Below are 15,045 nucleotides of genomic sequence, written 5' to 3'. Positions count from 1 at the left end.
GGTTATGGGAGTGGTGGACATTGAGAAAGAACAAGCAAGCTTTAAGAGCTAATTAGCGACATGCTCAGCCTCTGCTCTCTTTGCTGAGCTGCCTGCCTGGCTTGCCCAGGTGTATTCTTTCCATTCCACCATGCAATCACACTCTTCCCTAGTCCCAGTGACTGGGCACACTCTATCTGTCCCTTCCATTCTGACGGATGCAATATCCCTAATAAAACCTTATCACTTCACTCTCAGTCTCGTGCCTTAATTCTTTCTTGTACAAAAGACAAGAACCCCACCACTTCCACGACCTTTTCTCTGGTGACATTTCTGGCGATCCATCACAAAGGATCCATGAAGAAACCCACAAGGGAATTCACGAAGGGGTCATGAAGGGATTGAAAGAAAACTGCATCCAGAAGGGAAGTTGACTGTTCCATAGGACTCTCCACTGTGATGTACTGTTTGATCTCCAGACCTTATAAAAGGGATGACTGACCTTTTCTGTGATAATGCCTAGCCACAGTATAGAGGACCAAGTAACATAGCCAGACAATGAGAGATTAAACTATGAAATAATGTTACAGCTAGATTGATTTTTCTGTGTACATGGTAAATGGGCAGAACTCCCCTTTTAAACCAAACTGAGGGGAAGATAGGAAGTTGTGCTGATGACCTCAATATAAATAAACAGGTCACCACATTTGATCTTACCTGAAAGGCCATACTTCTCCTCATGGGCATGACTTTAACTCACAGGGAAATACTAAGTGTCAGAATTAGCCCATGACCATAGCTTTATAGCTCACCCTGATGATATCGAAAGAAATTTTCAAAAATCAGGGTTTGGTTGAGCACCTCATTGACTGACATCATAGAGGCTACCTCCATGGTCTATTTTATTAGAGACCAGGAGAACGAGGAGCAAGCTAGACAGAAAGAGCAATGTAAGGATAGGCAACAAGCCTACTAATGGCTGCTTTACATGGTGATCTGCCATCAAGGAGACCCAACAAGGCTAGTCCACCCCAAATGTCACCTTTTTCTGATATGAGGAGCCAGGGCATTGAGCAAACAGCTGTCGTGACAGAAACTGGCTACTGTCAGCTCTGCCAAGAGCAAGGCCAATGGAAACAGAACTGCCCTGGGTGCCAAAGGATTACTAGTTCAGAACCACAGACCCCGTGGCTAAAAAGCCTTTGGTTCTGCCCAGCCTCTGCCCTGCTTTCAACTCTAATCACTGCTGTTGAGGGGACGGCCTAAGCTCAGTGAAACACAAGTTGCCTATTTGTACTAGCCTTCTATTCAGCTCTCCTCCTAGTCAAGCCATGTAATGGGAGTCAACAGGGTATCTTCCTTAAGGAGGTGCACATCTCTCTTGCAATTCTCTTCCAGTACCCCATGGATAGGTCTGGACTTCACACACATCTGGTCAGGCCTTAAAGCCTATCCAAATATTATTAACCTTCAAAAAGCCCTTCCTGTCAGTTCCTAAAAACAGGGCTTAGAGCAACAGCTAACTTGATAGTCCTATACCTATTTGGACAGGTCTTCACGGAGGACTTACAGGGCCTATCTCTTGAGGGAGGTGCACAATAATCCAAAATGTAGGTGGTTAAATGTAAATGGTTTACTAGCCCATTTCCTTTTCCAGCCTGAGACTTTGGTCTTTATATTAGCTTAACTTCCTAGCAAAATGTAGCTACTAGGCATCCAGAGGGGGAAAAAAGCATAGCCAGTCTACTAGAGAGTCAACTATTGAACCTTTATCCTCAACCCTGATGAGAGAAAACCAGCCCCAGAGGATATGGGCTATGCAGCAAATTTCTACTTCTGCAAACTTCAGGCAGTCCCAGCATTTCCCTAACAGGTTATTGATTCCTAATACAGGGAAATATCACAGTTCCTGGATCAGGCTCTAAATAGAAAGCCAAAGCAGAGGCCCCTCCTTTGGGAAAAACAAACAAGCTTCCATGACTAGGGCTCTCACAAAGTGATTGCTAATTAAGTCCTTCAAACAGGGAGGCCCTAGACCTGCTACCGGCTGCCCAAGAAAGTGCCCTGAACTAGGGTCAAACTAGATGGGTACAAAATCATGTTCATGGTTTCCTGGAAAAGGCCAGACAACTCCAGGACCAGGTCAGACAAGGCTAAAATACCTGGCCTAACATCACATCTGGTCATGGAAATCCTGGTTATTGCCTCTCCTCAGCAACAGCATCCACATTCTTTCTGCTTCTCTGTAGACTACTGTGCTTTAACATCCTTGTTTGTTCTGTCTCTAACAGAAGACAAGCCATCCAGCTCCAGGTGCTTCTAAGACAGGGCTTCCAGCCTACCTCATCAGACAAGGTGACCTGCCCTCTGGACCAAACAGGACAATGCTTCTCAAGGCTACTCTCAAATACCATGGGACAGATAGCAAAAGAAAAATATTGATATCCATCTCTATGCCCATTTGTCAGGCTACCAAAGTAGCTACAGAAGATGGACCTCTGGCCATTTATCCCCATAATATTATGGGTATTTCTCTCTTGAGGGGGGAAATGTTAGGTAGGAAGTCAGAAATTTAGCCTATGTATGTGTGAGACGGGCCTGAAGCCCAGAACCTACTGTGGAAGCTCCAGAAGCCCAGCATTGTGCACTTCAAAGTCCTGCTCAGACCCTGATAACTTTCCAGGTGGTCCCAGCCCTTCCACCAAGGAAAGCTCCCAGGAGAATTCTCTCTCAGGAGCAAATGGGTTACCTGACCTGATAACATGGGGCAATAAAACCTTCACAGATGCGCTAAGGGAAGCCCCTCTACTCTGCCCCAGTGCCAACAAATCTGGAGAAGAATTTGCTAATTTTCACCCAAGAAACCCTTCTGCCAGGGCTCCCCATCCTTTGTCCTGGAGGAGAGGGGAAGGTGGGTAAACAGATTCCCTAAAACACCTAGGGAGTCCAAACAGACTGCATGCTCAGCCCTCTGCTCTCTTTGCTAAGCTGCCCGCTTGGCCTGCCCGGGTGTATTCTCTCCATTCAACCATGTAACCACGCTCTCCCCCAGTCCCAGTAACTGGGCACTCTCTATCTGTCCCTTCCATTCTGACAGATGCCCTATCCCTAATTAAACCTTATCACTTCACACATAAAAAAAGAGATACTTAGTGGGAAAAATTGGTTGGGCTTTATGATGGACTGCACATAAAGATGAAGAAGAAGATATAACAACGCTGGCTCCCTAGTTTCTAACTGGTACAAATGGATGGATGGTGGTGCCATTTACTGGGTTAAGAAACACTGTACAAGGACCAGATTATTGGCTTTGGTTTGGGGGAAAGGAGGAAGAAAAGGGTTTGGTTTTAAACATGTTGAATTTGAGTTTTTTTTTGAAATATCTATGAGGCACTGCATAGTAAGCATTTGAACAGAAATCTTGTATATTCAGAGAAAAACTGGAGATATAAATTTGTGTGGTATATGAACAGCTGGTAACTGAGGCCCGAGCTATAGGTAGGATCACCTAAAGAGAGATTGTAAAGTGAGAAGAGACTCTATAACTAAATTGAAGGTTGACATTTAGTAGTTGAGGGGCAGCATTGTGGCATAGCACATAATGCCACCATCTGCAATGCCAGCATCCCATATGGGTGCCAGCTTGTATCCTCGCTATTCCACTTCTTCTTTTTTTTTGCCAGGCAGAGTTAGACAGTGAGAGAGAGACAGAGTTATAGACAGTGAGAGAGAGACAGAGAGAAAGGTCTTCCTTCCATTGGTTCACTCCCCTAATGGCCAATACAGCTGGCGTGCTGCACCTATCCAAAGCCAGGAGCCGGGTACTTCCTCCCAGTCTGCCATGCGGGTGCAGGAACTCAAGTACTTGGGTCATCTTCCGCTGCCCTCCTGGGCCACAGTAGAGAGCTGGACTGGAAGAGGAGCAACTGGGACTAGTACCCAGTGCCCCAACCGGGACTAGAACCTGGGGTGCTGGCGCTGCAGGCGGAGGATTAACCGAGTGAGCCATGGCACCGGCCTACTCGACTTCTAATCCACCTCCCTGCTAATGGCCTAGGAAAAGCAGCAAAATATTGCCCAAGTACTTTGGTCCCTGTCACCCATATGGGAGACTTGGATGAAGCTCCTGTCTTCTGGCTTTGGCCCAGCACAGACCTGGCCATTGTGGCCATTTGTGGAGTGAACCAGCAGACAGAAGATCTCTGTTCCTCCCTTTCTCCCTGTGACTCTGACTTTCAAATAAATAACTCTTTTTTAAAAAAAATTAATGGTAGGGGCTGGTGCTGTGGAGCAGCAGGTTAAAGTCCCATACTGCAGCACTGGCATTCCTTATGGGCACTAGTTTGAGTCCCAGCTGCTCCCCTTCCAATCCAGCTCCCTGATAATACACCTGGGAAATCAGCAGAGGATGGTCCAAGTCCTTGGGCCCCTGCACCCATGTGGGAGACCTGGACAAAGCTCCTGGCTTCAGATAAGCTCAGCTCTAGCCATTGAGGCCATTTAGGGAGTAGACTAGTAGATGGAAGACCTCTCTCTCTCTCTGTCTCTACCTCCCTCTGTAACTCTTTCAAATAAATTTAAAAAATTTATTTGAAAATTAGTGGTTGAGTAAAGGAAGATAAGGAGTAACCAGAGAAGGATGAGAAAAAGTAGAATAGTGTGTCAGATAAACCAAGGGACAAGAATGTTCCAAAAACAGGGAATGGCTATCCATGACTAGAGTTGCAGACAAGTAAAAAAAAATGAAAACATGTCTATTAGATTTGGCAAAATGATGGTCACTTCTGACCATTCCCATTATCGGGCTTTGCATAATACACAATCCTAAAACTTAGTGGCTTAAAACAATAATTTATTATTATTATAATCTCATGATTATTTGGGTCAAGGTTTCAGAGAGGGCACATCAGGGATGGCTCATGTCTGTTTCATTGTATCTGGGACCTCAGCTTGGATAACTTGAGTGGCTAGGGATTAGACTAATGGGAAATAGGTTATCGTCCTTCTGTCTAGACAGCCTCTCCATGTGGCTAGCAAGAATCTCTTCACAGAACCACAGGCTCAGTGTAGACAAATTTTTACAGTGTCTCAAGGGGATTATTCCAAGCAGCCCAGGTCAAAACTCCAAGGCTTCTTTTGATCCAGCCTTGTAAATACCAGAACATTATTCTGCTGCATTCTTTTGATTTGATTAAGAGCATCCATAAAACCAGTCCAGATTCAAGGAAAGGGGAATTAGACTCCAGGGAGACAATAATTGATAAGTCAAGGTTCCTGAGAAAATAGGAAGGTGTGGAATTCAAAGAATGAAACTGAGGTGGAGAGACTGGTCTCAGATGGAGTGAAGGTTTAAAACAGTTCAGAATGATTGACAAGAAATATGTAATACAACTTCTGGGTAGACTTTTGGGTACCTGTGAGGTACAATATTTCTCTAGAAGTCAACAGATCATCTGAATAAGTCAGGAATTAGAGAAGACCATAACACTACTTAACATTTTCAAAATAAATTGTTTTTACATTTTTACATTTTACATAAAAATGTAAAAATACAAGTAACATTCCTGATCACAATGAAATAACATTAGAAACTCACCACTGAAAAAGAGCCTTAAAATATCAGCACATTTAGAAAGGGGCTTTTTAAAAAATAAAACAGCTGTCTTTTAAAAAATATTTATTTTCATTTTTTCTTGAAAGGCCCGGAGACAGAGATCCTCCATCCACTGATTTAATCCCCAAATGCCTGTAACAACCAATATTAGGACATGCAAAAGCCAGGATCCCAGAAGTCCATCTAGTTTTCTCACATGGGTGGCAGGGACCCAATTACTTGAGCCATTCTCTACTGCCTCCCAGGATGCATATTAGTAGGAAGCTGGATCAGAAGCAGAGCTGGGACTTGAACCAGGCACTCTGATATGGGCAAGTGACAATGTAACTGAAGAGCCAAAGAACCTCCCTTAAAATAGCTTTCTTCAGATTTAATTTCAATATTATATAATAACTGTTTTTAAACCACACAATTCAATGGTTTTAGTGTATTCACAGAGTTGTGCATCCATTTCTACATTCTAATTTTAGGACATGTGTCTCAAATAATAAACCAATAAGCCCATATTTTGTTCAAATTTCCTTTTTTTTTTTTTAACCTATTTTTCGTTTTTTCTGTTCCAGGATCCCATCCAAGATACTACATGATAATTGTTGTGTCTGCTCAGGCACCTTTTACATGTGACAATTTCTCAAACTTTCCTTATTTTTATTGACCTTGTAATCTTAATGGATCTGTTGAGATATTTTGTAGAATTTTGGTTTGTATCATTTGTTTTCATAATTAGACAGGGATTATGGATTTTGGGGAGAAGATCAGAAGGATACAGCACCATTATTATTAATCTTATCAAAGGGACATGTTATCAACATGATCTATCACTGATGATGTTAACCTTGACTGTGAATATAGACAACTATTTCTAGGATTGCTTCTATAACAGGGAATGGGAAACGTTGGTGGTATTTGAAGTAGTATTCCTTTTATTCATCCACAAATATGTATTGAATGACTATCATGTGATGGGAACTTGGATACAACAATAAACAAAGCCTGGCAAATTTCTGTCTTCATGGGAATTACAATCTAGTTGAGAAAAGATATAATAAATAATAATATAATAAACTAATAGGTTTTATAATATGTTAGAAGGTAATGCATGCTATGTGGAACTTAAACTAAGTAAAAGAGATAGGAGGGGAGGTGGTATTTTAAATAAAAAAAAGCAAACATTTATTTGGGGGCCAGCGCTGTGGTGTAGTAGTGAAAGCCGCTGCCTGCAGTGCTGGCACCCCATATAGGCACCGGTTCGAGTCCAGATGCTCTACTTCTAATCCTGCTCTCTGCTATAGCCAGGGAAAGCAGTGGAAGATGGCCCAAGTCCTTGGGCCCCTGCATCCACATGGGAGACCCGGGAGAAGCTCCTGGCTCCTGGCTTCGGATGGGCACAGCTCCGGCCTTTGCAGCCATCTGGGGAGTGAACCAGTGGATGGAAGACCTCTCTCTCTCTGCCTCTCTGTAATTCTGCCTTTCAAATAAATAAATAAATCTTTTTTGAAAAACATTTATTTGAAAGACACACACACACAGAGAGAGAGAGAGAAAGAGAGAGAGATCTTCCATCCACTGGTTCACTTTTCAAATGCCCACAACAGCCAGGGCTGGGCCAGTCCGAAGCCAGGAGCCAGGAACTCCATCTGGGTCTCCCACATGGGCAGAAAGAACCCAAGTACTGGATCTTCATCTGCTGCCTCCCAGGTGCATTAGCAAGAAGCTGTATTGGGAGCAAAGTAGTTAGGACTCAAACTAGGTACTGCACTATAGGATGCAGCTGTCCCAAGCAGAAACTTAATTCAGTGTACCACAATGTCTATTCAAAATAAACTTTAATTATATTTTCCATTTTTTTTATTTGACAGGTAGAGTTATAGACAGTAAGAGAGAGAGACAGAGAGAAATGTCTTCCTTCTGTTGGTTCACTCCCCAAATGGCTGCTATGGCTGGCGCTGTGCTGATCCAAAGCCAGGAGCCAGGTGCTTCTTCCTGGTCTCCCATGTGGGTGCAGGAGCCCAAACACTTGGGCCTTCTTCCACTGCCCTCCCGGGCCACAGCAGAGAGCTGGACTGGAAGAGGAGCAACCGGGACTAGAACTCGGTGTTCATATGGGATGCCGGCGCCGCGAGGTGGAGGATTAACCATGTGAGCCACGGCACCGTCCCCATTCATGAACATTTTAAAGTATCTTCATGTAATCTGTTGATATGAAATTCAAAACAGGGAACTTTTAAGGAGATGAATGATCTGGAAATGTCAGAAAGGAACAAGGAAGAAACCTATCCTTCCCTTTGGGAAAATAAACAGCTATCATCTGAGGGCTACATACAGGGGAAGTAATGACTGTAGGAAAGACCCAAGTTTGTTTTCATATAAGAAGTTGAAAGAGGCACACAGAAAGGCTGAAAATACAGGTTTAACTAATAATTAATATGAGTTCTGGAAGGTATAGTGTAAAGATTTAAGTACTTAAGTAAACATGAGAGATGGCAACAGAATGGGGAATATACAAAGCCTGAAGAAGATGATGAAAATAGGAGCAGGTATTGTGGCACAGCATGTTAAACCGCTGCTTGGGATATCCACAGTCCCATTCCAGAGTGCCTTTTCTAGTCTCAGTTTCTCTGCTTCCAATCCAGCATCCTGCTAATGCATCCTAGGAAGCAGCAGATGATAGCTTAAGTGTTTAAGCCCCTGCCATGGAGCCCCTGCCACCCATGGGTCACCTGGATGGAGTTTCTGGTTCCTGGCTTAGGCCTAGCCCAGCCCTGGCTATTTCAGCCATTTTGGGAGTGAATCAGTAGATGGAAGATATCTCTTTCTCTTCTCCCCGCTTTCTCTCTCTCTCTTTGTAACTGTCTTTCAAATAAATAAATAAATAAATAAATCTTTTTAAATTTTTTTTTTATTTTTTGACAGGCAGAGTGGACAGTGAGAGAGAGAGACAGAGAAAGGTCTTCCTTTGCTGTTGGTTCACCCTCCAATGGCCGCCGTGGCTGGCGTGCTGTGGCCGGCGCACCGTGCTGGTCCGATGGCAGGAGCCAGGTGCTTCTCCTGGTCTCCCATGGGGTGCAGGGCCCAAGCACTTGAGCCATCCTCCACTGCACTCCCAGGCCACAGCAGAGAGCTGGCCTGGAAGAGGGGCAACCGGGACAGAATCCGGAGCCCCGACCGGGACTAGAACCCCGTGTGCCGGTGCCGCAAGGCGGAGGATTAGCCTAGTGAGCCGTGGCGCCGGCCCTAAATAAATCTTTTTAAAAAAGAAAAAAGAGGGCCGGCGCTGTGGCTTAACAGGCTAATCCTCCGCCTTGCGGCGCCGGCACACTGGGTTCTAGTCCCGGTCGGGGCACCGGATTCTATCCCGGTTGCCTCTCTTCCAGGCCAGCTCTCTGCTATGGCCCGGGAAGGCAGTGGAGGATGGCCCAAGTCCTTGGGCCCTGCACCCCATGGGAGACCAGGAGAAGCACCTGGCTCCTGGCTTTGGATCAGCGAGATGCGCCGGCCGCAGCGGCCATTGGAGGGTGAACCAACGGCAAAAAGGAAGAACTTTCTCTCTGTCTCTCTGTCTCTCACTATCCACTCTGCCTGTCAAAAAAATAATAAAAAATTTAAAAAAAAGAAAAAAGAGAACAGTCCCTTGTAGACTCAAATTACATAATGATGGTAAATCTACAGGGAGAGGTGGGTGTCTGGGACTGTCCTTTAACTTATGTTGATAGAAGCAAGAAAGTTTGGGGAAGCCTGATATTTGCTCCAATCTAATCCTTTCCTTGGAGGGTTTTACTGATAAAAGCTGAGAACCTCAAGGTGTTATGGTTTTGGTCCTAGTGTATGATTTTGCTCTTGACTATTGGTAGGAATGGGGCTGTATTTGGGGTATCCGCTGACTTCCTGTTGATATTGTTGAGAACTTCTGAAGTGAAATGAATAAATGCCAGAACACAGAATCATAACTTCTGATGATTGGAGGCTTGCAGAAGGTCTAAGAAACCTGGAATTGTGTGGCTCCATCTTACCCTTCAATCCTCTTGTGGGTGTCTAAATGATGATCACAAGGGGACTGGTTAAACAAATTGTGGTACACATATACTGTGGAATGCCCTATAGACCACAAAAGCAATAACATATCTTTCACTTTCTTTTTGTATCTCCATCTTTATCATCTGACATGGAAAAACCTTCAAGATGAAATTCTCTCATGAAATGAATAGAAAAAAAGCAAAATAGTGTATATAGTGTGACCCCATTTATGCTGTGGGGCAGCAGGTTAAGCTGTTGTCTGCAATGTCAGCATCCCTTATGGATGCCTTTTTGTGTCCTGTCTGCCCTACTTCCGAAGCAGCTCCCTGCTAATATGCTGGGATGGTCCAAGTACTTGCGCACCTCATGTGAGAGACTCCAATGAAGCTCATGGCTCCTGGCTTCAGCTTGGCCCAGCCTCAGCCATTGTAGCCATTTAGGGAGTGAAACAGTAGATGGAAGATCTCTCTATCTATCTATCTCTTTCTGTAACTGTGATTTTCAAATAAATTTTAAAAATAAAATAAAAAACTTTTTAAAATGCATGTGTGTGCAATATATATGTAAATGTACCAACAATTTTCTGGAAAGATACACATAAAACTACCACCAGTTCTTATGTTTGTGGATGGAAGGGAAGAGCTGAGGAGAAGAGGGGGGTAGGGCAGGGCAGGATGTCTTTAAGTGTTGCAATTTAGAGAGCACAAGTTGTAACTACTTGGGCTCCAAATCCAGATTCCAGTATTCATAGCTGGATAGATAATCTTGGGCAAAGTAATCTTTTTTTTTTTTTTTAGACAGGCAGAGTGGACAGTGAGAGAGAGAGAGACAGAGAGAAAGGTCTTCCTTTTGCCATTGGTTCACCCTCCAATGGCCGCCGTGGCTGGCGCACTGCGGCCAGCGCATCACGCTGATCTGATGGCAGGAGCCAGGTGCTTCTCCTGGTCTCCCATGGGGTGCAGGGCCCAAGGACTTGGGCCATCCTCCACTGCACTCCCTGGCCACAGCAGAGAGCTGGCCTGGAAGAGGGGCAACTGGGACAGAATCCGGAGCCCCGACCGGGACTAGAACCCGGTGTGCCGGCACCGCAGGCGGAGGATTAGCCTGTTGAGCCACGGCGCCGGCCGGTCAAACTAATCTTTTTCCTCAGTTTCTTCATCCATAAAATGGAAATACTAATAATATAATTTATAAATCACTCCAAGAATTAAATGAATTAATACATGGAAGTACTTGCAACAGTGTCAGACTAAGGCACAAGTACTTAATATTATTATTGTCATTTTACTTCTATGTTGTTTGAATGTTATATAATTTGGGAAAATATATACATTTCTCTTGAAAAAGCTGACAAGAAGCCAGGAGAGAGAGACAGGTTGAAATATAAGAAACAGGTAACAATAGATTAAGTAACATGACTGGGATCTGGAATGCAGATGTAAGAATTAGACCTAGATTAGAAAAAGAATGTCTTTCATCTTAACAGTAGGAAAAGATGTTTATTTCTAGTTTGCTTGTCTTCCCATCTGAAGACTTCTACTTTATCTCTAGGAAATGAGTTATTTGTTGAGGGGTTGGAGTATCATTGGAGAGAATGAGAGTGAGCTGAAAACATGACAGGAATATGCTAGGAAAAGCAGCAGAGGATGGCCCAAATACTTGGGCCCCTCATGTGAGAGACCCGAATGAAGCTCATTGCTCCTGGCTTCAGCCTGGCCAGCCTCAGCCAATGCAGCCATCAGGGGAGTGAAACAGCAGATGGAAGACATCTCTCTCTCTCTCTCTCTCTCTCTCTCTCTCTCTGTCACTATGAAGAAACCTTTCTTTCCTAAATACTCTGAAGGGTTTGGGTGCCATGTTTTAATATTCAGGGACATTTATGAAAAAGAAAAGCCTAACTACAAACTTCCTTGGGCAGCATTTCAGAGCCTTGCATCAAGATGGCTCTTTAAAATCTCATCAAAATGCTAAGCAGGCAAACACTATTGTGAAGTGTTTAATGCTATTTATAACTAGATTACTTCTTTTAGTAAAAATGTATGAAAAACTCAGATTTTCTGTGTCCTCAGCTATGTGTACAGTGAATACCTTTGTAAAATAAACTGAACAGAATATTTAAACAAAAATTATAGGACACAGAAAAGACTCCCAATTATAACACTGTTAAAACAGAATCTACTTTATGATGAGACTGTCTACAACACAATATCCAGAAATGTACTGCAGTGAAAAGTGAGGTTCTGATTTTGTATTTGTGTTGGTATGTTCTGAGTGAAGGTACTTATGCATAATCCAGATCTGAATATCTTATTAATACTAATGATATAACTTAGCAGTTGTCATAATTCAGATGCAGTTTCTGTAATTATCAGAGTATACAAAAGTAGATTAAAATATGTGCACATGTCAATATATGTAAATTTACATACAAGTGGAAAGTTATAATTTAGATAGAGTACCTATAATTTTTTTTTAATTAAAACTTGGCTATTATTTCTAGACTAATTTCCAGGTATACTACTTTCGTGTCTAAAATTAGTAGGTTTCTCAACAAAAAGTCAAAGAAATTAGGAAGTTTATCCAGGTGTTAATAATTTCTGGATCTATTCTGTATACAAAGAGAATTGAAAATGAATCTTTACATGAATGGAAGGGGAAAGGGAGCGGGAAAGGGGAGGGTTGCGGGCGGGAGGGAAGTTATGGGAGGGGGGAAGCCATTGTAACCCATAAGCTATACTTTGGAAATTTATATTCATTAAATAAAAGTTTAATTAAAAAAAAAGAAAAAAAATAATTTCTGGATCTACTAAGTTAATGTTTATTTGCTAGTGGAATATATACTTATTACATACAGCCTTGTCATACATAGACAGTACACTACTTAGAAAGGTGTGAAAGTGATACACATTCAGTAGAAAAGACCCTTTGAATTTTGATCTTTTCCTGGGTCAGGGATATGCAGTGTAACACTCTCTTGATGCTGAGCAGCAGCAGCTTCCAGATAACCACAGGATTACAGGATACTTTACAGTGCACTGTGTTCCTAAGCTATAACGTTCGGAAGGTTGGGCACATTAAATGTCTCTCTCCCATTCTCTCTCTGTAACTCTGCCTTCCAAATAAATAAAATAAAAATCTTACAAAGAAAAAATGGGGGGCCAGCATTGTTGGGCCCCTGCACTCACATGGGGGACCTGGAGGAAGCTCCTGGCTTCAGGTCAGCTCAACTCTTGCCATTTCGGCCATTTGGGGAGTGGACCAGTGGATGGAAGACCTCTTTCTCTCTCTGCCTCTACCTCTCTGTAATTCTGCCTGTTAAAAATGCTGTGATATAGCAGGTTAAGCCACTGCCTATAGTGCTGGCATCCTATATAGGAGCTCGTTCCTGTCCCTGCTGCTCCACTTCTGATCCAGCTCCCTGCTAATGCACCTGGGAAAGCAGTGGAGGATGGCCCAAGTCCTTGGGTCCCTGTGCCCACATGGGAGATCTGCAAGAAGCTTCCTGGCTTCAGCCTGGCCCAGCCCTGGCCTTTGTGGCAACTTGGGCAGTGAACCAGCTGATTGAAGATCTTTCTCTCTCTCTTTCCTTCTCTCTCTGTAACTGCCTTTCAAATAAATATAATAGAAGTCTTTAAAAGGAGTTACAGAAAGCCAGATGCAGAAGCAGAGAGAGAGAGAGAGAGAGAGAGAGAGAGAGAGAGAGAGAGAAAGGGCTTCCATCTGCTGGTTCAATCCTGAGATGGCTGCAATGGCTGGAGCTGGGTCGATCTGAAGCCAGGAGCTTCTTCCGGGTCTCCCACGTGGGTGTGGGGGCCTAAGTACTTGGGCCAGCTTCCACTGCTTTCCCAGGCCATAGCAGATACCTGGATGGGGAGTGGAACAGCCAGGTCTCGAACCGGTGCCCATTTGGGATGCCGGCACTGCAGGCAGCGGCTTTACCCACTAAGCCACAATGCTGGCCCCAAATCATCTATTTTTTACTTATTTCTAACTGCTTAACAATAGCTGTTGATTACTGTTTACAATTATTTGTAGTTAACTGGTAGGCTTGCAGGATGATGTTAAAGTTACCAGGAGAGGAATGATGCTTGGCAAGAAGCCTGATTGTAGTCGAAACCGTAGTTTGAGATCTGGTCTTCGGTTTTGCAGGTTCATAAACTCAATATTCTTTTTTTTTTTTTTTTTTTTTTTTTTTTTTTTTTATAGATTCAGGAGGGTGGTGCTTTTGGGCCCTGCAGGGAGAGTCAATGAATATGGGCAGCTACCTTCTGCAAACCTGTTTTCTAAACAAAGGGCTGGAGATATTACGTTTAAGATCAAAAACAAATACCCTGAGACAGGGATGGCACAGGGGGACCAGGCATATACAGTGGTCTCCACATTAACAACAGAGAAATGTTGTAGAAACATGGGCCATTAGCTGCCAAAGATCAATTTTCACTTAGTAATTATACTCAAGTATGAAAATGTATTCCAAAATTATGTGTGTAGGGAATATACTCTTCCTAAGGAACTCAGAATTTAAGTCATCAGATTTAATTGTTTCAAGAGATTTCTTTTAATGGCATTACTAAGAATAATTATGAAACCTGAGTAGGAAATGTTAAGTAAGTGTGGAGAGCGCATGTAGAGGACATCATATGTTCTGTTTACCCAGAGTAGCTACAATGTCTTCTGCGCATAAACTCAATATTCTAAATGTCACATAGTTGACTGACACTGGGAATGTGAATTCACACTAAAGACTTTTACAAGACACTGATGTATAAATCAAAATGCTTAATTATTAATTTTGCAAACATAATTGTTCACATAGATTTGATGCAAAAAGAGCAATTTTTTTTTTCCCTGTGGACAGATACTCAAGGGAACCCAAATTGTAGTCAGAAGATTATTGGTACCTCAGAATGAAGACAAAGTGAGTTTGTGGGACAATTCAAATGTATAGTACCATTTGTTATGATTGTTCTAATGGTCTATCCCTCCAATATGGACTGGAGTATTCGCTCCCTGGAGAGACAAGTGTATATGTTCTACTGTTAGTGCACATTCATCCTACCTCCTGAGTAGAGACTGTTCAGGTTTAAAATTTTTTTCTATGCTTTCTTTGCTGATCAAAACCCTTGATGTGTATAATTTTTTTCTTTTATCTCTTAAAAAAATACTTAAGCAAAGTGTTTTCTTTAGCTGTTGTCTTTTCAGTTTGATTAGTCTAGTATTTCTCACCAAAGTCTATTCTATCCTTCAAGGAAATTACCTTTTTATAGCTCAACTTGTAGGTACAGGGGGAGGCAAGAGACTGCAATCTACTGACTTTTATTTTATTCTATAAGGGTACCTTACTGTGGCTGGTGAACAGGGTTACTCGATTAAAAACCAGGATGCTCAATTAAATTCAGATACAAGGACTATATATTTTAGTGTATGTCCAAAATATT

General features: G+C 42.8%; 1 protein-coding gene across 1 annotated transcript in view; it reads right to left on the bottom strand.

The window, feature by feature from the left end:
- CUL4B (cullin 4B) overlaps window positions 1-15,045 on the bottom strand; it is a 73,264-nt gene that overhangs the window by 57,647 nt on the left and 572 nt on the right. The gene's annotated exons all lie outside the window — the stretch shown is intronic.

Source organism: Lepus europaeus, chromosome X, assembly GCF_033115175.1.
Source record: "Lepus europaeus isolate LE1 chromosome X, mLepTim1.pri, whole genome shotgun sequence".
In the NCBI taxonomy this organism is placed as follows: domain Eukaryota; kingdom Metazoa; phylum Chordata; class Mammalia; order Lagomorpha; family Leporidae; genus Lepus; species Lepus europaeus.
This window is presented reverse-complemented; position numbering and strand designations above follow the sequence as displayed.